General features: G+C 44.2%; 1 long non-coding RNA gene across 4 annotated transcripts in view; it reads left to right on the forward strand.

Annotated features, from left to right (window-relative positions):
• The window catches only part of LOC109272390 (uncharacterized), a 34,385-nt gene that overhangs the window by 4,032 nt on the left and 5,629 nt on the right, over window positions 1–24,724 (forward strand). For 2 of the 4 annotated variants that reach the window (XR_008417713.1, XR_008417714.1), the window contains exon 2: window positions 17,618–24,142. This is a non-coding gene — a long non-coding RNA (uncharacterized LOC109272390). The remainder of the gene's footprint in view (window positions 1–17,617; window positions 24,143–24,724) is intronic. The other 2 variants (XR_008417715.1, XR_008417716.1) reach the window with 2 other exon arrangements.

Genomic DNA, 24,724 nt, shown 5'->3' on the forward strand with positions numbered 1-24,724 from the left:
GGTCTTGTTGTTTTTGTTTTGTTTTGTTTTTTATTTCAGCCATTCTTACATGGATGTACAAAGTAAGAACCTAGTTTGTTTCTCCAAAGTTTCTTTTTGTTCCTATTACTCTGAAATTTCATGGTTAACAGCCTTGAGACACCCAGTGGCTTGCCTGCCTTCCTTCCTTCCTTCCTTCCTTCCTTCCTTCCTTCCTTCCTTCCTTCCTCCTCTTCCCTTCCCCACCCTTCCTTTTCTTTCCTTTTTCCCTCCATCCATCCTCTCTTCCTTTCTTTCACTTTTTATTATGACAATTTTCAAGCAAACACAAAAGTTGAGAGAATAGTACAATAATCTCCATATACCCATCACCCAGCTTTATTTTACTCTTCAGTCTATCCTTCTTACTATTAGCAGGATTTTACAGCAAGTCCCAAATACTACATCCTTGCCTTTGTAGATACCTTAGTATGTAGTTCTAACAGATGAGAATTTAAAAATGAATAATGAAATAACAATTCCATGATCACACTTCAGGAAATTAACACACACACAGTCCATGTTTGATATTCCCTCATTGTCTCAAAAATGACTTCTTTTACACTGGCCTACTTAAGTCCAGATTCAAGGTCTACCCATTGCATTTAGTTGCTAATTCTCATTGAATCTGTAACAATTACTCCTCCTCCTTTTTTTTTCTTTCTTTCTTTTTTCTTTTCTTTTTTTTACAATTGATTTGTTGAAGAAACTGGGTAAATTATCTTGTAGAATGTCTCACAGTCTGAATTTGTCTGATTGGACCTTTGTGGTGTTTTTAAAATGTGATACAATACCTTGAATGTCCTGTATTAGATTCCAGTTCAATTTTTGACAAGAATATTTTACAGGTGGGGTTGTGTATTTCCTATTGCATCATATGAAGAGGTACATAATGTCTAATTATTTCTCAATGATCTCTTTCCATTTGAAACCCCATTTCCTTCAGCTCTGGGATTTTTTTTTTTTAATGTTTATTTATTTTGAAAGAGAGAGAGAGTGTGAGCAGGAGAGGGACAGAAAGAGAATCCTAAGCAGGCTCTGCACTGTCAGCACAGGGTCCGATGAGGGGCTCGATCTCACAACCAGTGAGGTCATGACCTGAGCCAAAATCAAGGGTTGGTCACTCAGCCGACTAAGCCAGCCAGATGCCCCCAGCTCTGGGATATTTTTGTGAAGTCTTTCTTTGGTGATGTCTTTCCTCCATCTCCCTATTTTCTGTGTCTTCACTTTCTGGAACTAATTATTCAGATAGCTGAACTCTTAGAATGATTTTCTAATATTTTTTTTTTCCCTCTCATTTTTCTTTAGTGTTTGTGTATTTGGGTCTACTTTCTGAATATCATCTTCCAACCTGTATTTAGTCAGAATTTTGTGTAGGAGACAGAGGCAGAAACCACTCTAAATATTTTAAGCAGAAAGGAATTTAATATTGGAAATTAGGTGCTTGTAGACTCATTGAGAGATCTGGCATTTCCAACTTGGGGAGGGCAGGGATGGGGTGACAGGGAGGGAAGGGACAACTCTTGTTTCAAAGTCATCACAGCTGTGATTGAGAGGTCAGGGTTGTTACAGCTACTCCTGCTGCCACCGTAACTTCCTGACCATGTGAAGCTGGGGACTGGGCACTGGATGGTAGAGGCTGGCCATTGACATTTGTTTCAAAAGTAGAGTTCAAGGATCAGAGAGCTGTTGTCTGGCTTGAATAAGAAATTGAAATCGTGGGGTAGTCTACGACATGTCAACTCACATGAGGTCTTTGATATCCATCCACCCGTTTTGGCTTTTGTTTTGATGGAACCAAGGCTGAATTCCGGACTGAGATCTATAGGTGTAATCAGAAACAGAGCTCCCATGGCTCTCACTAAGAGCCACATAAGAGTTGACTGTGCCAGGAGACTAGAGTTCTGAATCGAATTTTGGTCATATAATCACCTTTGCTCTCATATAAATAAGGTCACTGGAAAGGCAGGCATCATTAACCTAAAAAACAAAATTGTGAGTCTATTTCAATTTCATGATAACGGAACCAGACATAAGTTTCACAGCGTGTGTGGGTTTTGCAGATTTCTACCTGCAGGGAAAGTGGCAAGGCATGTCATGCTGCAGTACTTCCTCTAGCCTTGGGAAGTTCACAGAGCTATCCGCCTTCAGTCTGTTTCTTCAGAGTGCCAGCTGGGCAACAAGAACCATTAATTTGTTGGGTGTTTGTGTGTGTATTTTAAGAATGATATTTTGTTTAGCCCTGAATTTTAAGAAAACACCTGCTGTATTCATTTTCAATCATGTATTTTTATTACGTGGTGATGCATGGATATGCTTCCATTGTAAGAAAATTAAAATATTAAAGATTAAAAGTGAAAGTCCCCTGTGATCACCACCCCCCAGTGCCATTTCGCCTCCCCAGAAAGTAACCCAAGTAGCAATTACATAGCAGCTTGCATCAGTCACGGTAGGTCAGGTTATGCTGCAGTAATAAACATCCTCAAAATCTCAGTGCGTTACAACAACAAAGGTTTATTTCTCGATCCTTACATGTTTGTCATGGGTTGGCTTCAGCCGTTTTCTCTGGACATAAGTGAAGAAGCAGCCAGGATGTGCCTATCTCATGGCAGAGGGAGAAGAAAGAATGGTAGAAGCTTTTAAAGCTTCTGCTTGGAAGTATCCTGTCATGTTCACTCACATTTCCATGGTCAAAGCAAATCCTATGGCCAAACCTGACTTCAGTAGGGTGGGGATGTGTAGTCCTGCTACAGGGCGGGGCAGTGACAATTTTCCTGTAGTTTTATAGGGTTCATAAAACTATACGAATAGGTATCATTTTAATATAATTTATTATGGTACTGAGCCTTACTTTCTGCGTGTAAAAATATGTCTTAGAAGTCTTCCTGTGTTAGGCAAATAGATCCATCTCCTTTTTAAACAGCTGTATGATATGTCATAATATGGATGTACTATAGTTATTTAGCAGCTTCCTCGTTTGAAAATGTTTAAATTGTCTCTAATTTTTTATATATGTGCAAGTTTTTGTCTAGAGCGGGTACAGAGAAGTGGATGTTCTATGCCAGTTTTCTCTCTGTATCCTAATATGGCACACTCATAGGAGAATTCCAAAGAGAGTTTAATAAAGAAGGACTGTTTACAAAGAACAGCACAGTACCCCCGGGGCTGGTAACAATTGGGCTATCACCACTCCTGGGCCAGCAGGAGCAAAGTGAGAGAGCGGGGAGGAGAACAGGGAGGAGAGTCGTGTGAAGGGATGGGTGAAGCCAGCCCAATATGGACCCACAAAGAGGGAGTGAAGGGAATATATGCCTCAAATCACTCTTTTCCCTCTGATCTTCTACTGGGCTGACCTAAACCAGATGACAGAGGGCCAGGTAATCTGTTGTAGCCGATGCACGCCTGTCCCCTAGGACACAGAAGAGGAAGAGAGGACAGGGAGCCAATCTGGAGGACCAAATAGAAGATACCCACACCATTCTCCTACCCACAGTACAGGAATGACTTAATTGTTTGCCAGTATCATAAGCAAAAAATAGTACTTAAAAGTGCATTTTGGGGGCACCTGTCTGGCTCAGTTGGTAGAGCATGTGACTCGTGATCTCAGAGTTGTGAGTTTAAGTCCCACGTTGGATGCAGATTAATGTTTTTTAAAGTGCATTTTTTAATATATTTTTTTATTTTAAAAAGTGGTGCAGCCACCTGGAAAACATTATGGAGATTCCTCAAAAAATTAAAAATAGAACTGCCCTCGACCCAATAATTGTGCTACTAGGTATTTGTCCAAGGGATACAGATGTGCTGTTTCGAAGGGACACATGCACCCCAATGTTTATAGCAGCACTATCAACAATAGCCAAAGTATAGAAAGAGCCCAAATGTCCATAGTTGGATGAATAGATAAAGAAGATGTGGTGTGTATACACACACACACACACACACACACACACACACACACACACACACACACACAATGGAGTACTACTCAGCAATCAAAAAGAATGAAATCTTGCCATTTGCAACTATGTGGGTGGAACTAGAGGGTATTATGCTAAGCAAAATTAGTCAGAGAAAGACAAATATCATGTGACTTCACTCATATGAGGACTTTAATATACAAAACAGGTGAACATAAGGGAAGCAAAAAGAATATAAAAACAGGGAGGGGGACAAAACAGAAGAGACTCATAAATATGGAGAACAAACAGAGGGTTACTGGAGGGGTTGTGGGAGGGGGTATGGGCTAAAGGGGTAAGGGGCACTAAGGAATCTACTCCTGAAATCATTGTTGCACTATATCCTAACTAACTTGGATGTAAATTTTATAAATAAATGGAATTAAAAAATAGGATAAAAAAATAAAAAGTGCATTTTTTTAATGTTTACTTATTTTTGAGATAGAAGGAGACAGTGAGAGGGGGAGGAGCAGAGAGAGAGGGAGACACAGAATCTGAAGCAGGCTCCAGGCTCTGAGCTGTCAGCACAGAGCCCAATGCAGGGCTCAAACTCACGAACAGTGAGATCATGACCTGAGCCAGAGTCGGACCCTTCACTGATTGAGCCACCAGGCCCCCCGATTTTAAAAAGTGCATTTTTAATTTGCATTGCCCTAATTATTAGCAAGGACTCGTGCTGATAATTCAGGGACACAGATGATCTCTTCTTCCCTGGACTCTGTGATGGGTACATGTAAAGCCAGAGACTGCTTCAGCCATTGTGTAATCGTTTCTGGGCCAGTGGAGAGGAAAAGCCGAGAAATGGATGTGGTGGCATCTTTTGAGTCCTGGATCAAGCCTTACCTGAGGCTACACATGAGTATTTGGTAACATGAGCCTTTTGCTTCAGACAGTTTTGTTGTTGGTGTGATGTGTGTGTATGTGTTGGTCACTCATAACTGAAAGACCTCCAACTGATGTATTCTTTGTATATTGTACCATGCTTTGTATGTGTTTTGTGCATATAAATTTAGGGCTGAATGAGACCTTAGATATCATTTCATTCAGATTCTTTCATTTTCATTTATAACTTCAAAAGCTTACAAACACAAAATCCTAAGACAGTAATGTGACAAATCTCGTCAGTTTTGCTTCTAATTTTCTTTTATTTATTTATTTATTTATTTATTTTCAAAAAATTTTTAAATATTATTTATTTTTGAGAGACAGAGAGAGACAGAGCATGAGCAAGGGAGGGGCAGAGAGAAAGGGAGACACAGAATCTGGAAGCAGGCTCCAGGCTCTGAGCCATCAGCACCGAGCCCGACGCGGGCTCAAACTCACGAATCACGAGATCATGACCTAGGCTGAAGTCGGACGCTTAACCGACCGAGCCACCCAGGCGCCCCGTATTTATTTATTTTTTTAATGTTTATTTTTGAAAGGAGGGGAGGGGCAGAGAGAGAGGGAGACAGAGATTCCAAAGCAGGCTCCTCGTTATTAGCACAAAGCCCAACTTGGGGCTCGAACTCAAACTCATGACCTGAGCCGAAGTTGGACTTTCAATCGACTGAGCCACCCAGGCACCCTGCTTCTAATTTTATAGGAAAGAAATGGAACATTGCTTTTTTTTTTTTTAAAGATTTTTTTCATGTTTATTTTGAGAGAGGGAGAGAGAGAGTGGGGGAGGGGCAAAGAGAGAGAGAGGGAGAGAGAGAATCCCAAGCAGGCTCCACACTGTCAGCATGGAGCCCGATGTGGGACTCAAACTCTTGAAACTGTGAGACCGTGAACTGAGCCGAAATCAAGAGTCAGATGCTGAATAGACTAAGCTACCCAGGCACCCAAGATATGGAACATTGCACATAAAGTTGAAATTCCTTTCGTATCCTTCCCCATTTTATTTCCCTGGGGGACCCACTGTCAGGAATTGGTCACATATCTTTTCCTACCATGTTTTAATAGTTTTATCACATATGTATATACCCAGGAACAATATGTAGAATTGCTTTGTGGGTTTAAACTTTCTTATATCAATGCCATATTGTCATATGTATCACTGTGTACTTTGCTTTTACCACTCAGCATTAGGGGTTCAAGACCTGAACAAAGATATGGTTCATTTTCACTGTTGTGATAGTATTCCATTGCCTGAATATATCACAACGTACTTACCTAACTTATCTCTATAACACACGTTGAGATTATGGGCTGTTTCCTCAATGCTGCGGCAAACATACTAGAGCATCTCCTGGGACACACTTGTGAGAGTGTCTCCAGGGTATATATTTAGAAGTCGAGCTGCTGCATCACAAGATAGGCACGTCTTTCAGCTTTACCACAAATGATTAATTTTCATTGATGGTACCAAGTTACAGTTCCCCCAGCATTGTATGAAAATCCCTGTTTTCCCATATCTACATTAGCACCTGGAATTATTAGGCTTTTTGATTTTGCCAATCTGATTGGTGTGAAATTGTATCTACTTGTCTTAATTTGCATTTCTCTTTTACTAGTGAAGGTAAGCATCTTTTCCTATGTTTATTGATGATTCTGCTTCCTATTCCAAACTCCTCGGTTTCCCAGTGGAAAGAAAATGGCAGATCACACAGTTCATCAGCAACAGTGCTGGGTTTAGAACTTGGGTGTTCCAACTCCAGTCTGCTCTTTTCTTCCAGCATGTTGAACCACTTCCAGATACACATTTTTAATTTTTTTTTTTTTACATGTATTTACTTTTGCAGGACAGAGACAGAGCACAAAGGGGGGAGGGGCAAAGAGAGAATGAGACACAGAACCCGAAGCAGGCTCTGGGCTCTAAGCTGTCAGCACAGAGCCCGATGCAGGGCTCAGACTCACAGACCACGAGATCACGACCTGAGCCAAAGTCGGACGCTTAACTGACTGAGCCACCCAGGTGCCCCCAGATATACATTTTTAGAGTGCTATTGTTTCTACTAACAGTTACAACAGAGAAAAGATCTTTTTCCTTCTAATTAAATGTTGGGACTGTGAATTGTCAATAGTTGGATGCTGTATCAGTTAGGGTTAGGTTTGTCTGACTAAAAGAGATGCCAGGCTCAGGTCACGATCTTGCAATTCATGAGTTCGAGCCCTGCGTCAGGCTCTGTGCTGACAGCTCAGCCTGGAGCCTGCTTCAGATTCTGTGTCTCCCTTTCTCTCCGCCCCTCCCCCACTCAAGCTTTGTCTCTCTCTCAAAAATAAACATTAAAAAAAAAGTTGGAGACAAGAAGTTTGGCATTGATTTGTGCCATGAAGTCTTCTAGGACTTAGGCACCTTTAATCTTGTTGCTTCATTGCACATAGCTGCTATTTCCAAGCTCACCTCATGTTCCAAAATAGCTGCTCCAACTCCTGACATTATGTCTGCATCCAAGCCAAAAGGAAAAGAGTCAGAGACCCCAGGGGGATGGTGGAGGCATTGGGTGCAACACAGCTGTCTCTTGATAAAAGTTCTAGAATCTGCAATGTGATTATCTGATCTATATCTATTGGGCAAAAGTCAGCTACATGGCCCTACTTGGCCCTAAGGGAAGCTGGGAAGATTAGCATTCATTTGGGGGACCATGTACCTAGGTACAAGGGAGATGATCTCTAAATACTACTCAGATCCCAGGAATTATAAAATCATCTTTTTGTGGTAGGTGAGTTGGTCCTGCTAATCTGGGAGCAATGTCCCTGTCCTGTGACCCCTGGCTCTTCCCTCAGGAAAACTCTGCCTTGTCCAATATCCTCATGGCCATATCTAGTAGACATTAGTGTCACCCTTTGGAGGGTCTACACAGATTTTGGATAGAACTTCTCATTGCTTTGTAGAAGAAAGAGAGACATTTATTAGGGGACATTTAATGGTCTCTGCCACAGATGCTAAGAAAAATGTGTGGCCCAATTTGTTCCATGTTTAAGTATCTGAGTCTCATCCTACATGGAGATTAAGTCTAAAGACAGTTCTTTTTTTTTTTTTAATTAAAAAAAATATTTATTTATTTTTGAAAGACAGAGAAACAGAGCACACGTGGGGAGGGGCAGGGAGAGAAGGAGACAGAATCCAAAGTAAGCTCCAGGCTCTGAGCTGTCAGCGCAGAGCCCGATGTGGGGCTCAAACTCACAGACTGTGAGATCATGACCTGAGCTGAAGTCGGACGCTTAACCGACTGAGCCACCCAGGCGCCCCTAAAGACAGTTCTTGAAGAAAGATCATGTACAGTTGAAATTATTCTTGAGATATCCATGTGTGTTATCCTCTACAACTCTGTGAACATGTATCAATCAGCTATTGCTGCATAACGAGCCATCTCCAATCTCAGTAGTATAAAACAACCATCATTTATTTTCATGTATACTTCTGTAGGTTGACTGATCTAGGTTGGGCTCAGTGGGGCTTGCCTGGGCGTGGCTCCAAGCTGTAGACTAGGTCAAGATCTGCTCTAGGCGTCTCTCATCTTTAGATTAGCAGCCTAGCCAGGCCATGTTCTCTGGGATTGCAGAAGCACAAGAGGGCAAGATTAACCATGCAAGGTCAACATTGCAAGCCTCTGCTTGTGTCAAAACTGCTAACATCCCACTGGGAAAAGCGAATCACATACGTGGTCAAGTCTATTGTCAGTGGGTGGGGGAAACCATGCACTGCTCTCCACCAAGCTAAAGAAGTAGAATGAACAAGCCCACCAGTCTCCAACATAAAAAACCCACTCTTCTATGGAGGTGGCATGGGGGAAAGACTGAAATGTTTTTATACAATTTGATTTACCACAAAGTGATTTTTTTGTAAAAAATCAGTTACATTTATGCATTAGTCAGTTTGTGGCACCCAGTCCTTCTGTTTCTTATTTGAGGATGTCAAGAAATCCATCACCAACCACTTCACTTGTCCAGCTAGTTGAACATTGCATTTTACTTCTTTATTAATGGTTTGGAACCCATGAAATAATCTATATAGTATTTCCATATGAATTGGTCAAAGTACATTGGTTATTGCAGCTGGATGGCAGGCATGGCCTGAGTCACAGGTGCATTGAGCGATTGGTGGGCAGAACCCCTTTCACGCTTTAAATCCCCCTCCCACTATCTATGACACTGACGTTGTCTGCCTACCAGCTGTTCCCCTTATTTGAGCAGTGATGCAGGTAAGATAGGTGCCCGGGCTCTGTAGTGGACACTGTGGCATGCTGCCCAGATCCTCCGCTCTAATACTGAGGCACTTATTCCCCCATCTGCTGGGAGCATTGGCCGCTGACAGTACTCAACTGAGTCCCTCCCTCTTGGGGACTTGCCCTTGGCTGAAGAGCGCAACCCAGCCCGAGTACTGCATCCAATGACTGTATGAAGTGGGAGCCCCAAGGTCCAGCCTCCCTGCCATCCCGCCTCTATACTCCTCCCCACTCCCCGCAGGGTGGGCGTCAGCTGAGACCTCTGATGAGGCTGCATTGCAGTTTGACTTTTCCCTTCCACCTGTCACCTTGAGAGCACGCTGCAGGAAACTTTCTGCATGCACGTCTCCCCGTTGGGGTCTTAATTCCTGAGGAACCAAACCCACAAGGCTCCTAAGTCACACAGAGCTGGGTTCGAGTGTTATCTCAAATACCCACTAGCTATGTGGCTTTAGACTTCGTGAATCTGCTGTAAACCTGAAAGTCTCAGGTTTTTCATCTCTAAAGATGCAATAATAATAGTATCTGCCTCTTCTAATGATAGTAGAGGATGAAGAGAAATAATGCATGGAAAGCAGTGTGAAGCCCTTAGCATGCTACCTGGCCCATACTAGGTTTTGCCGAAATGCATTCTTCCCTTTTTACTCAGCCCTTTGCGGGCGTTTCCAGAAGCCGGCGTCCCCATACCTGAGTAAAGCGGAAACGGACCTGTTGTGCTATCTTGTTTCCAGCAGATGGCGCCAGCGGATAAGGCTGCAGTCTCGTCCAGCTTGGTTACAAGGTCCACCATTGACAGATTATATACATCAGTTTTCCATGCATTATCTCATTTGATTCTCCTTCATCAACCATTTACCAAGTGCTGACTGTTCTATCATTTATTCTTTCATCTCTTTGTCTTAAATGCTTCCTGAGCACTTACCCCAGCCAAAGAGCGGCTTTAAATCTCTTCTAAAACATCATGGTGACTAAGAAGCAAACAAGACAGAGAGGGAGAGAGAGAGAGAGAGAGAGGGTGGGACAGAGAGAGAGGCAGGAAGGAAGGAAGAAAAATACGATTCTGGATTTGGAAATGAAAAGTTTTAGGCACTACTATTGGGCTTGTGCCAACTCGTTCGGAAAGGAGGCAGCTTTAATAAAGCGGAAGAAGTACATAACATGACTGAACAGAATCAGGAGGCAGTGGTCCCTCTGCAGGAGCAGCTGAGGTGCTTCTAGAGGCCGTCTGCAGGCCTTCCCCAGGGCTATCGATCTGAGGGCAGAACAACTGGTCCCTGGGCTGGTTAAAACTGTCGTGTAGGAGAAAGAAGAAAGAATCCATAAAGGAGGTGTCAAAGTGCTTGGGAGGAGACAGCTAGCTGGCCTGGAGTCAGGAGCCCCAGACCGGAGTCATTTCGCAGGTCTTCTGGTCATGCTAGGAGGCACGCCTGGAAGCCACCAGCCCAGGACCCGGGAGAAGTCCAATTCTGTGGTTGGGACAGAGGCTGCCCACCTCAAGTCTTCTTATACCTGCTCCAGAACTGTGAGTGAATGAATGTGCTTTCCTGAAGGTCACCACACAGGGTTGTTGTTCGAGGAAATGTATATACAGTGCCTGGTACGTGGGAAGCTCTCAATAAATGATAACTATTTATTACTGATAAAAATACTACCACTACCGATCAATGGTTCTTACGATCTTCTCTGATGTAATTGCTAAGAGCAAGGTTTTATGAGAAATACCCAATGAATCTACAGAGAAGTTTTAATTATTTGGGGATTCCGAGAGGATCCAGGACTCTGAAGGTAAAGAGAGAGAACACCAAGTTAGGGAAAGGGACACACAGATGGACTCAGTAAAATTTGTTGAATGGGTGGCTCAGGGGGATTCTCTTCTAACAGCAAGAGTTGCATTCATGGTTCCAATAAGCATTTATGGAGACCTACTCTGAGCCAGGCACTGTGCTTGCTGTTGGAGCGACAGAGATGAACAAACATCTTGTTTGTTTTCTTTTTTTTTATTTAAAAAAAATATTTATTTTTGAGAGGGAGAAAGCGGGAGAGCAACAGAGAGAGAAGGAGACACAGGATCCGAAGCAGGCTCTAGGCTCCCGAGCCATCAGCGCAGAGCCCGATGCGGGGTTCGAACTCACAATCAGTGAGCTCATGACCTGAGCTGAAGTTGGACGCTCAACCGACTGAGCCACCCAGGCACCCCCCCCCCCCCACCCCACCATCTTGTTTGTTTTCAAGGAGCTCCTGGTACAAGGGTGGAAAGCCAAGGTACCTACAGGGTCTAGTCTGGTGACATAAATGAGGGAAGTGGACCAGGTGTGAATAAGGAACATGGGTAAGAGAAATATTTTATTTTCTTCCGCTGTAAAAAAAAAAAAAAACAACAACCCACAATATTGCAAGAGTTATGACAAATGGCTCTGAGATGAGGCTTAAATGCAGAGACAATAGAGCATGGTGGGGACTGTGGAGAAATAAACAGTGCTCTATCCGAAGGGGGCCACTACCACAAGGGTGGAGAACTGCACCCGTCTTACTGGATTTCCAGTTTGTTCAAGAGAAGCCAGAAACTGAAAAAAAATTTTTTTTGCGCAATCTCTTTTTAATTTTTGGCAATGAATGCAAAAAAATTTTTTAAAAACACCATGTGGGCCCAAAAAAGTACAGGCCAAGCAAGTAAAACATAATTCTCTCTGAATGCCAGATCTGAGTCTGAGGGTCCAGTGTGTGATCTCCAGTCCAATTGGAAAGACAGATGGGAGTTTGGGCGATTTCGACACAGCTTGGTAAGTGTTAAGATGCCAAGATGTGATGTGATGGGTACACAGAAGAAGAGCTGGCAGGGTGGTCTTTGAGGAGGAGAGGACGCCTGACCTGAGTCCTAGAGGAAGGGCCCAACTAGCCAGGGAACTGGGGTTGGGCGAGCCAGTCAGAGGGAATGGCATAGGGGAGTGCAGCGGTCAGGAGCCCAGCAGAGCGGCAAAGCTCAGGGCTCAGGTGTCACATGTGGGTAGGGAGCAGGAAGGGATAATCGGGAGGTGGGCAGGACTAGATGGGAGAGTGGCTTTGACCGCATCATCTGTATTTAATGATTTCTTAATTTTCCCTCATTGTAATTTCTGCTGTTTTTAATAGAAAACCAGGAGTTGTGTCTGTGCCCCCAAAACAGCCATTGCCTGTGATAAGAAGCTTTTTCAGCTCTCAAAGTTGACACCCCCCCCCCCCTTTCTCCTTTCCCCACTTTGGCTCATCCTTGTCTGTATCTCACTCTGACCCCTCCAGTATTAAAGAAAATAAATACTTTTGACCTTTGTCAGAACACCTTGGACTTGCCAGCACAAAAAGAAACAATTTGCACCGGAGGAAATGATCCCTTTCCTCCCAAAGGGCTCTTTCTCTATGTCCAGAGCCAAATGCAGTTCTGATTCAGAGACCACAGGGGTGGCCAGCAGGTCCTGGGGTTGGAAGACAGGAGGCCATTCTAGTCCTGGTCCTGGGGACTGATTCCTCGTGTAGCTGCAGATAAGACCAGGCCACCTGTGCCCAACCTGCAGAAGCAGTGGTTTGGATGGTCTCCCAGAACCTTCTCCATCAAGGCTCAGGGCTCAAATCTCTTGCACACAGAGTCAATCTGGACCTGATGTCCGTGATGTGTCGCCATGTAACCAGCATGTGCTACGTGTCAGGCACTATGCCCGCCTCTTGCCATACGTGATTTCATGTAGTCCTCATAAAATCTTACCCCACTTTATAGAAAAGGGACCTGAAGTTTAGGAGAGTTGCCCAATGGTGAACTGGGATGTACGACCTCCAAAACTATGTTATTTGAAACAAAATGTAGTTCATTCTGATGGTGAGTTCTATGTGTCAACCTGGCTGGGCTAAGGGATGCCCAGAGAGCTGGTAAATGTTATTTTTGGGTATGTCTGCTAGGGTATATTTGGAAATGATTAGCATCTGAATCAGTAGACTGAGTAAAGATCACCAATGTTGGGAGGGAGGGGCAGGGATCGCTCAATCTGTTGATGGCGAATTTGCTCTTTCTGCCTGAGCTGGGACATCCATGTTCTCCTGCCCTTGGACACTGGCACTTCTGGTTCTCAGGTCTTTACACTCAGACCGTCTGCTCCCTGGGTTCTCAGGCCTTTGGACTGGACTGGAATGTTCCAGCACTGGCTTTCCTGGTTCTCCAGCCTACAGACATGAGATGGTGTGTGAGCCAATTCCTGTGATAAATCTCTCTCTTTGTCTCATATACACACATGTACATATACACATATCCATATCTATCTGTAAACGTCTATCACCCATTGGTTCAGTTTCTCTGGAGAGCCCTGCTAATACGTTCATATACATGGTAACATACCAAACAGCACAGGAGAGTTTCCCATGAAAAGCAAACTCTCGTGCCCATTGCCCAACTCTGTTGGGGCAATCTCTTTTAATCACTTTGATTTTCAGGTGATTATGTCCCTAAATATAAACAATAGCTAGACAATATTTATTGTCTGTAAAGTTTACTTATACTCTGTGCTTTCTCCAACTGTTGATTATTTATATATTTATTGGTATTTCTCATTTCTCCTCATAAATTCAATAAACAGCACCCCTATTTTCTTATTCTATCACATGGACAATCCCTTTTGACAACTCACTTTCTCTCTCTCTCTCTCTCTCTTTGATTCAGATTCAAGTTAACATACAGTGTAGTATTGGTTTCAGGGGTAGAATTCAGTGATTCATCACTTACATACAACACCCAGTGTTCATCCCAGCAGGTGCCCTCCTTAATGCCCATCACCCATTTAGTCTGTCCCCCACCCACCACCCTTCCAGCAATCCTAAGTTTGTTCTCTATATTTAAGAGTCTCTTAGGGGTGGCTCAGTGGCTCAGTCGGTTAAGCGTCTGACTCGTGGTTTCAGTTCAGGGCATGATCCCACGATTTCTTGGATTCAAACCCTGCATCAGGCTCCGCACTGACAGTGCAGAGCTTATTTGGGATTCTCTCTCTCTCTCTCTCTCTCTCTCTCTCTCTCTCTCTCCCTCTGCCCCTCCTCTACTCGTGCTCTCTGTCTCTCTCAAAATAAATAAATAAAATAAAGTCTCTTGTGGCACCTGGGTGGCTCAGTCAGTTGAGCCTCCAACTTTGGCTCGGGTCATGATCTCGCGGTTTGTGGGTTCGAGTCCCACGTTGGGCTCTGTGCTGACAGCTCAGAGCCTGGAGCCTGCTTCGAATTCTGTGTCTTCCTCTCTCTCTGTTATTTCCCTGCTCACACACACTCTCTCTGTCTCTGTCTCTCTCTCTCTCAAAAATAAATAAACATTAAATTTTTTTTTAAGTCTCATGGTTTGCCTCCCTCTCTGTTCTTATTTTTCCTTCTCTTCCCCTATGTTCATAAGTTTTGTTTCTTAAATTCCGCATACAAGTAAAATCATATATTTGTCTTTCTCTGATTGACTTATTGTGCTTAGCATAATACATTCTAGTTCCATCCACATTGTTGCAAATGGCAAGATTTCACTCTTTTTGATTGCTGAGTATTATTCCCGTGTGTGTGTGTGTGTGTGTGTGTGTGTGTGTGTGTGTGTGTATATATATATATACCACATCTTCTTTATCCATTCATCCGTCGAGGGACATTTGGGCTCTTTCCATACTTTGGCTATTGTTTTTAGTGCCCCCATAAACACTGGGGTGCATGTGCCCCTTCGAATCAGCGTTTTTGTATCCTTTGGATAAATACCTAGTAGTGCAGTTGCTGGGTCATAGGATAGTTCTATTTGTAACCTTTTGAGGAACCTCCATACTGTTTTCTAGAGTTGACATTTCACTTTCTAAGATGAAGGCATGAGCAGTATTTTTCCCGCCATCTTTCCCCCCTGCTTCTGTTTTCCATCTTTTGTCAGCCTGGCTCATTTCAAAAGTCCCCCACAGCTTTTAGTTGTGTGTAGCCATGTGACTGGTGCTGGCCAATGGGTTGTGGGAGGGAGTGACCTTTGTTAGCCTAGGCTGGAGCATTTAATGACTGTGTGAGTTTCTCACCCCATACACAGACACGCATGCTCTCCTGCCCACTGCCACACCTGCCACGTGGAAGAGTGTCCGTTAGCCTGAGTCCCGGGAGAGCAGAGCACCCCCACCAGGATACAGTCAACGTGTAGTGTGAGTGAGATGAGTCTTCATTGTCCTAAGCCTCTGAGAGTTTGGCAGTTATTTGCTTTGTCAGCAGAGGCAAGCATATCCTAACTTATGCCCAAATATAACACAATATAACGTTATTATATTCTGTCCTGCAAATATAGCCATGATGCTAATGTATTCTCCATACTTTAACAAAGATTTTTTTTTAAAAAAAGACAAACTTTTTCTGTCCTCACAAGTCTGAAAATGTCTTTATTTACCCTCCTACTTGATTCCATTTGGCTGGGAATAGAATTGTAGGTTAAAAGTCTCTTTCAGAACTTTCAAATACTGCATTATGGGCATCTGGCTTTTGACTTCTTTAAAAAAAATTTTTTTTTAGTGTTTTTATTTTATTTTTGAGAGAGACAGAGCATGAGCAGGGAAGGGGCAGAGAGAGAGAGGGAGACACAGAACCCGAAGCAGGCTCCAAGCTCTGAGCTGCCAGCACAGATCCCAACGCGGGGCTCGAACTTACCAACCGTGAGATCGTGACCTGAGCCGAAGTCGGATGCTTAGTCAACTGAGCCACCCAGGCGCCCCCATAATTCCTTTGTTTTTGAAACCCTGCATAAATGGAGCAACTCATCTGTCCCCTTGTTCCGGTTCAGTTTCCTCCGCCGTAAATCGGGAGTGATGACACAAGTGAAAGAGCGTGCTAGATTACAGGCACCTAGGACGTGTCTGGTAAGTCTGCACGGCCCATTGTGGCCCAAATCACTCTCACGTATTTATCTTACCTCTGGTAGGATAGGGCACAAAAATAAGTAATATAGTCAATTAAGCGGACAACTCATGGTCATGGGATCTGGTGTCAGGCAGACTGGGAGGTGAAAAGCCACTACATAGGAAGAGGGACATTTTTTCCGGACACCGTATTTGACGACGAATGAGAATTCCTGTCGTTACACGTCCTCACCAACATCTGGTGTTGTCAATATTCTGGAGTTTGGCCCTTCTCAGGATTAAGTGGTGGTGTCTCATTGCATTTATTTTGCATTTCCCTAGTGATGTATGATGTGGAACATATTTTCACATGCTTATTTGCCATGTATATATCATCTTTATCTTTTTAAGAGAGAGAGAGAGTGCAAGCAGAAGAGAGAGGCAGAGAGAGAGAATCTCAAGCAGGTCCCATGCTCAGCACAGAGCCCGACACAAGGCTCGATCCCACAACCCTGGGATCATGACCTGAGCCAAAATCAAGAGCCAGATGCTCAGCTGAATCACCCAGACGCCCCCTATATATCATCTTTGGTGAGGTGTCTGGTAGGGTCTTTGATTTCTTTCTTAATCGGATTGGTTTTCTTATTGCTCAGTTTTAAGAGTTCTTTTTGCATATCTTGGCTCCTGGTCTTTATCAAGTATGTCTTTTGCAAATATTTTCTCCTAACCTGTTACTTGCCTTCTCACGCTCTTCGTGTTGTCTTTTGCAGAGCAGAAGTTTTAAATTTTAGTGACGTCCAGCTAATCAATGATTTATGTCATGAATTGTGCCATTGGTGTTCTATCTAAAAGGCATCATCCCTCTCTCTCTCAAAAGAAAGAAATAAACATTAAAAAATAATGCCTGGGTGGCTTAGTGTGGTTAAGCATCTGACTTTTTATTTCGGATCAGGTCATAATCTCGTGGTTGGTGGGATTGAGCCCTGTGTCAGGCTCTGAACTGACAGCTCAGAGCCTGCTTGGGATTCTTTCTCTCTCTCTCTCTCTCTCTCTTTCTGCTCCTCCCCCTCTTATGCACAGACTCTCTCTCTCTCTCAAAATAAATAAATAAACAGTTAAAAAGCCATCACCAGGGGTGCCTGGGTGACTCAGTCAGTTGAGCAACTGATTTCAGCTCAGGTCGTGATCTGACGGTTTGTGAGTTCAAGCCCCACATCGGGCTCACGATTGTCAGAGCAAAGCCCGCTTCAGATCCTCTGTCCCCCTCTCTCTCTCTGCCCGTCTCCCGCACGTCTCTCTTTATCAAAAATAAATAAATGTTTTTTTAAAAGCCATCACCAGACCCAAGATTTTCTCCTGTTATCTTCTAGGAGTTTGGGATACATATACTTTTAATTTAACCTGTGCCTGTTGCCCCGTCCACTTGGTTTCTGACAATGCCCTTGGCACATTGTCCTCTTATGGTCTGGGAAATGTTAACATTCTGCAACCTTCTCTCCTTTATCTTGCTGGGAAGGCAATTTCAGCCCTGCATTTAAAACCTCCCAGTACTTCTGTCTACCAGATTACCTCCCCTCTCCTTACAAGTCTTCTTATCAAATTCAATTGAGACTTCCACTTCTGTAACCAAGATTTGTTTGATTCTACACAGGCTTAGAAGCTGATGTCTTCTCTCCGAGGTGGAATTACATTTACCAAGCTCATGGGACTGATGTGGAAAATCGGAATGTCAGTGTATTCACTGATAACGAGAAATATAATTGCTGAGAAGACTGGAATACTCTCATCAGTGTGACCAGCACATTCTTTCCCAGAGGCAGATCTAAGTGAAAAGCCAAATTATACAAAGAAGGTGGCTTGGCGAGCATTTGATCATTGAGTTCGATTGATGAAGAGCCTAATGCAGGTCTCCATTGAATGTCAATGTCAAACATTGTACTGGACATTAGGTGGAGGATGGTGAATAAGAGAGATGGGTCTCCGTGCTCACAGGTTCTAAGGCACTGGGGGAAGACAGGCCCTGAACAGGTAATGAGACTTCTAGGTGAGGAAAACTACACCCCTTACCCTCTGCTTCCTCCACGAACCTACGAAAATAACAGTACAGGAATTGTTCTGAAAAGGCAAAATGCAAAGACAGAGGTCTGCAAACCACGGTCCACAGGCCAAATCTAGCCCGCTGCCTGTTTCGGGACAGCCTGTCCTAAGAATAGTCCTATATTTGCAAATGGCTGGAAAAAAATCAAAACCAGAATAACATTCTGTGACACGTGAAAATGATATGAAAGTCAGATTTCAGAGTGCATAAATAAAGTTTTGTGGGAACGCGGCCATGCATTCCAATGCAGGTCCCATGTATTGTCTACGGCTGCTCTCGCGCTACCATGACATAGTTAAGTAGGTGCGAAGGAGGCCATATGGCGTGCAGAGCCAAAAATATTTACTATCCGGCCCTTTACAGGAAAAAAAAAAATCCCAACCCCTGCTCCAGAACAGCACCGTCCAATGGAACTTTCTGCAGTGACGGAAGGGGTCGTGTACCGCCATCCGATATGGTAGCTGGCCACTAGCTCCATGTGGCTACTGAGCCCTTGATAAGTGGCTGGTGCAACTAAGGACCTGAACGTTTATTTTATTTATTTTAATGAATTTAAATGTGAGTAGCTGGCAGAAGCTGCTGTGTTGGATGGCACAGCGGTCGACTGTGACAAGAGGGCATCTGGGCTGGGAAACACCACGTGTCGTGGAAGATGGGACATCCGCCGGAAAGCAGGGGGATTAAGTGAAAGTTTACATATGGAAGCCTGGCATGCCCCACCCAATCTTCTTACAGGCTGCTTTCCTGACCTAGATTCCAGAATGCTGGCAGGGAGAATTACACTCTCCTAAAAAGAAGCTGGGGGAACCATCTCTGGGGAATTTGACCAGCTCGGGAGGAAGGACCTAAACATGCGTTGGGAGCTTCCTAATCGTCATACCAAATTGGCAGTGAAGAGACCCCCTGCCAATCACATAGCATTCAGTAACCTTTAGCCTAGGTCCCACCCTCCCCCATGAGCAGGCGGCCAAGGGCCCTCGTACATTCGAGGAACAATGTAAACGCGAAAGAGACCAAACAAACAGATGGACAGATCTAAGCGAAGATCTCTGGGCGCATGTATTTTGTTAAATTTGGAGGTCTATAATGCTGGAAGAGAAAAATGGCCTTTCTTTTCACTAAGTTCAAGGCAGCATTTTCTTCGCTTACAAACATAAGCAACAAACCGTAGTAGTGTTAGCAGTTTCTGTGACTTCATCATCAATAGAAACCAGGTATTTTCCCACCATGATGGTATTGTTGGAGTCATTTCATAACATCATTTATGCTCGTCGTGACTTTGAAATGATGGTAGTCATTAGACACCCTGCTAAATCTTCTAATATAGAAGCACATATGTCACTATATGACAGATTTGTTTTTTAAATATTTTGATAAGTGTATGTTGATGTAAATGATTTCCTTTGTAATCCTGTGCATAGAAGTTGATTCATTTAAAGATAATTACGCTGAGAAAAGGTCCACAGTCTCCACCTGACTGCAGAGGGGTCCAGGGCACAAGAAGGGTTCTCTTTAGGATGGCTAGGGAATGGAGATCGTAATCGGTAAGCACTTTGTGCCAGATTTTAAACCTCAGAATTCTAAGAGTAATTATTATTATTACTTTGATAGCTTTCCTTAGTACTTAAAATGTTCATTTTGTCATCGCAATGGGATATTCGGAGGGGGAGAGAATCATAGAAGGACTTAATCAGCCCCCTTGACCCGAAAGTTCAGTTTTCTTTTCTAAAAATAGTACGTGCACATCATAAATAAGCTAGAAAAGTACAAAGAGGACAACAAAAATCACCTCCAATCCCACTACCTATTTGGTGAACATTGTTCTAGGCAGCATTGTGTGCATAAACACATAACATACACGTATATCCACACAAACATATAAAGATCAGTATATGTATAAAGATATATACGTAATTATAGGGGCGCCTGGGTGGCTCAGTCCGCTGAGCGCCCGCTTTTGGTTTGGCCCAGGTCATAATCTCACGGTTTGTGGGATCCAGCCCCCGAGTCAGCTCCAAGCTGACAGCACAGAGTCTGCTCGTGATTCTCTCTCCCCCTCTTTCTGCTCCTCCCCTACGCACAATCACTTGTTCTCTAAATAAATAAATGTGAACAAAATAAAGTTAAAGACATAGACATAATTTTTGACAAAAACAGAATCAAAGTACACATTTATTATTATTTTATTTTTTACTACACATTTATTATTATCATTGTATTTTTTACCCTGCGTTTATCTTCTATAGTAATAACAAGAATTGAGGCGGGTAATTATTTTCACCAGTCAGTTAAGGAAACTGAGACTCAGATAATTAAAGCCTGGTGCATGGTCACAGGTGGTGAGAGAGAAAAATCTCTTGGTCATCCCAGAATGACTTACTGTTCAAGGACCCCATGTCTGTGAGGGTGGAAGCCTGGAGTTCAACTGGACTGAGAAAGCTTCATCCTCCCAGCTGCACTTACCCAAAAGCTTGTGACCCGAAATCTTTGTGATTTGGGGGGATTCTAGCTCGGGTGCAGGTGACCCATATGCCAAGTCCCAAAAGAGATCCACTGAGAAGCTTCAACTGAATGATCATACTTGGAGGCAGGAATCTGGCACATCCTGGGCTCCTTTCTGTATTTCCATTCTGATTCCTTTGGGAAGCAAATGGGGGCAATTCTTCTCATTAACTCCAAATGCAGCCCTTCGTGGGCACCACGTGCTGCGGTGGACAGATGGAAAGCCATCCACACAAAGGCTGACCTCTCCATCCCGTCTGGCTCCCTGGAACTGGAGGAAGATGAGACAAAGTGGACTTCCTGAGGTCCGTCCCAGAATTTATTTAATCTGCAGGATCCCAAAGCTCGGCAGGGCTGCATCAGAATCACCTGAGGAGCCTGTTGAAAGCAGTGATGCAAGGTTCTGATTCTAGAGTAGTGGATGTCAACCTTGGCTACCCATTAGAATCACCAGGGAAGCCTTTAAAAAACAAAATGGCGGAGTAGGCATGTTATGGACTGAATGTCATCCCCAAATTCCTGTGTTGAGACCTCACCCATCTCCTATCAATGTAATGGCATTAAGAGGTGGAGCCTTCGGGAGGCCTGACCTTAGATGAGGCCGGGAGGGAGGAGCCCTTTAATGGGATTAGTGCCCTTACAGGGCTCACCCGAGAGCTGTACTTCCTGTATCTGCTCTCTGCCTTGTGAGGGTACAATAAGAAGCTGGCAGTCTGCAGCCTAGAAGGGGGGTCCTCGCCAGAACCTGGCCATGCCAGCACCCTGATCTTGGACTTCCAGCCTCCAGGAAGGTAAGAAAGAAATTCCTGTTGTTTATTATAAGCCACCCAGACTGTAATGTTTTTGTTAGAGCAATCCAAACTACTGCTCAGACAAGGCGCTCCGAGCTCCCCCAGAGAAACATTGAGAAAGCAAGCAGACACTATCAGAACTAACTTTGTCAGAACTCTGGAAAACCGTCAAGGTTTATAGCAACCAAGTGAATGCTGAACGAAGGAAAAACCAACTTGAAAACGGCTCAGTGCAAACAGGGGTGCCGTCTGAGGCAGAGTTGTGAACAGCCCGGCTGAGTGTTGAAGGAGCACCCCAGCACAGAGGCAGTCTGCAAATACTGGGTGGTGTGTGTGTGTGTGTGTGTGTGTGTGTGTGTGTGTGTGTCTGTGATTGACGTATAGTTGGTACATCATGTTATATTAGCTTCAGGTGTGCAACATAGTGATTCACCGTCTCTAATACGTTATTCTGTGCTCACAAATGTAGCTAGCATCTGTCACCAGACATCACTCTTAAGATACCGTTGACTCTATTCCCTATGCTGTGCCTTTCATCCCTGTGACTTATTCATCCCATGACTGGAAGCCTGTACCCTCCAGTCCCCTTCACCCGTTGTGCCCATCTCCTTCCTCTCTGGCAATGACCGCTTCTGAGAGGTGTGTTTTGTTTTGTTTTTAAAGTGTATTTATTTGAGAGAGCGAGAGAGCACCAGCGGGGGAGGGGCAGAGAGAGAGAGGGAGATAGAGGATTCCAAGCCGGTTCCATGTTGTCAGCACGGAGCCCAACACGGGGCTCGAACCCATTAACTGTGAGATCATGACCCGAGCCGAAATCAAGAGTCGGACACTTAACTGACTGAGCCACCCAAGGCACCCCTTGTTTGTTTTGTTTTTCGTTCCTGGTGTTCAAGGAAATCTCTGTCAAAACTCCGTGGAGCATGAGCTAAAGGAACAGAGACATCAGTGACTTCATGTGAGTTTATGTTCATTTGCTACAGCAGCGGTAGGAAGCTAACGCAGCGCTCATTGAACGTTCGCTCTGGCCGTTGGGGAGGAACTTCAGCTCCATGTTACCTGTGGTCATTGTGTTCAGTAAATACCGATCACAATAAACATAATGAATACGAGAACTCGCCGGAAGCGGTATAGCAGGAGGTCTGTTCCTTTTCTGCTTAACTGTTGGTGTCGGAAGCATCTGAAAGTACTTTGTTCAGTTTTTTAAAAAAATCTGTAATTCTGAACCGGTTACTTTATTCCACGGTGCAGGCCTGATTCCACACTTTGGCGAAAGTTAATAATTTTTTAACAGGTAGAGGCGGCGGTGAAATGGAACACACCTCAGGTCGGAAGTCCGAAAGTTGGGCCCTGGTCTCAGCTCCACCTCTATCTGGCCGTGTGACTTAGGTCATCTTGCCTCCTCTCTTTGGGTTTTGTTTTCCCCATTCAGAAAATGAAGGAATTAGATCAATAATAACTCCCATGTGTCGAATGCCTTCAATGCGCAATTTATACGTGTGGTCTCATTTGAGCCACATAAAAACTGTGCAAGGTATCATCCCCATTTTATAGTTGAGAAAACGGAGAGGCCCAGAGAGGTTAAGTGACTTTCCCAAGGTCACGGAGTATCAGGCAGAGCTGTGATTTAAAACCAGGACTGTTTGACTCTTTGATAAGCCCCTCTACCTTTCCATGTTTTGGAGGTCAACAGTGTCTTTACAGAACATGCTTAGGAGGCACCTGCTTTTCTCTGTACATCATAGTGAGGATGATGGGTCTCTCTAGCTTCCCACTTGAGGGGTCTGGAACCTGGTCCATCTCTTGTGTTTCTGAGAACCTCTGATTCAGCCCCTCAGAGACTTCCCTCACAACCACGTATCCCTCCTCTCACCTCTAACAGACACTACGAGGTGCTGAACCAATGTCTGGCCTCTCCTTTTTACTTAGTAACAGAGTCCTAATTTTGTTCGAATAAAATGTACCCACTTAAAAACACCTGCCCGCATTCCCTTACAGGTGCACCCTTACAGGTGGTCCCCTGACCCAGTTCTGACCAATAAGATGTAAGTGGACATTTGGGTGGGGATTCTTGGGGATCTATCTTCTTCATACTAAAAGGCGGGAGAAGTCAGCAAGCCCGAGGCACAAATTGCCTTTGTTTTCATCGTCACCTGGAACATAGGTGAGGTTTCTGGAAGTGCAGCAGCCATCTTGTGACTATGAGGGTGAGTGCCACCTGCTAAGGATAGCAGAGCCGGGAGACCAAAGAAACTTCTCTGTAATCGGTCCTCTGTACCAGCCTGGATTGCCTAGACTTCTTGTCACATGAGAAAAATAAAGCTTTATTTGGTCAGATTTCTGTTCTGTCAACTTCATACCATCCTGACAGTTTCTCTGAGAAAAGTCTCTCCTCTGCCCTGTAGGCCTGACATGTGGCCTTAATAAGCACCTGTGGTGACTCAAAAATAGACCAGGGGGGAAGAGAAATTGGCCATGGCTGTGATTCTGAACTTGCTGAGCCATCACCTGTTCAATCCATGCTCTGAAGAAGAGTCTGTTAATTACACTCTCCTTGGCCAGCCAGAGCACAGGAGGCTGCGTCCGTGTGTTCTCAGGGAAGCTCAAATATAGCTCAGGCTCCTTCACTGCTTTTGCTGAGTGTGCAGCTTCTGCGTGTCTGGCAGCCCCAGCGAAGAATGGAGAAGCTTTTCCCGGGAGGTTAGAGTCTGAAGAAGGTGCTAGAAAACAGGGATGCTGGCAAGGTCTGGCTCAAGGAAACAAGATCTTCCCTCCCGCCTTCTGCAAGGTGAGTATTACACCTCCTAGTTAGCAGGTGACAAAACTTGCTTGAAGTCCAAACTGAGGCTCAGAGACTGAAGTGGCCGTGTGTCAGTCTGAGCATTTGGTTATATGCAAAGAAGCAGACTCTGTGTAGCTGGAGGAAAAAAATAGTTTGGGGGAAGAATATGGGATGGCTCTCAGAATTTCAGGCGAAGCTGAGAAACCAACTTGAACAAAGGGAACCATAGTTCTAGGTGGTCTGGATAGCAGAATTCCAGCATTGGGATGACGTAGCTTCGGTCATGGGCCCATGCCACAATTAAAGAGGGCAGGATGCCTTACCTGACCATCTTTCTAGATGGTGCTGGAAAAGGTGGTTTTCCTGGGGCGCCTGCCTGGCTCATTCGGTGGAGTGTGCAGCTCTTGACCTTGAGGTCGTGAGTTCCAGCCCCACATCAGGTGTAGAGATTGCTTAAATAAATAAATTTTCTAAAAATCTAGAAAAGAAAAAGAAAAAGTCGTTTTCCTGAAGCTACCAGAGGGTTCAAGTACCAGAATAATGCAAGAGGATGTTGGGCGGCAACACAAAACAAAAAAAAATGTCCAT

Source organism: Panthera pardus, unplaced genomic scaffold (assembly GCF_024362965.1).
Source record: "Panthera pardus isolate Hobbes unplaced genomic scaffold, ASM2436296v1 HiC_scaffold_25, whole genome shotgun sequence".
NCBI lineage: Eukaryota > Metazoa > Chordata > Mammalia > Carnivora > Felidae > Panthera > Panthera pardus.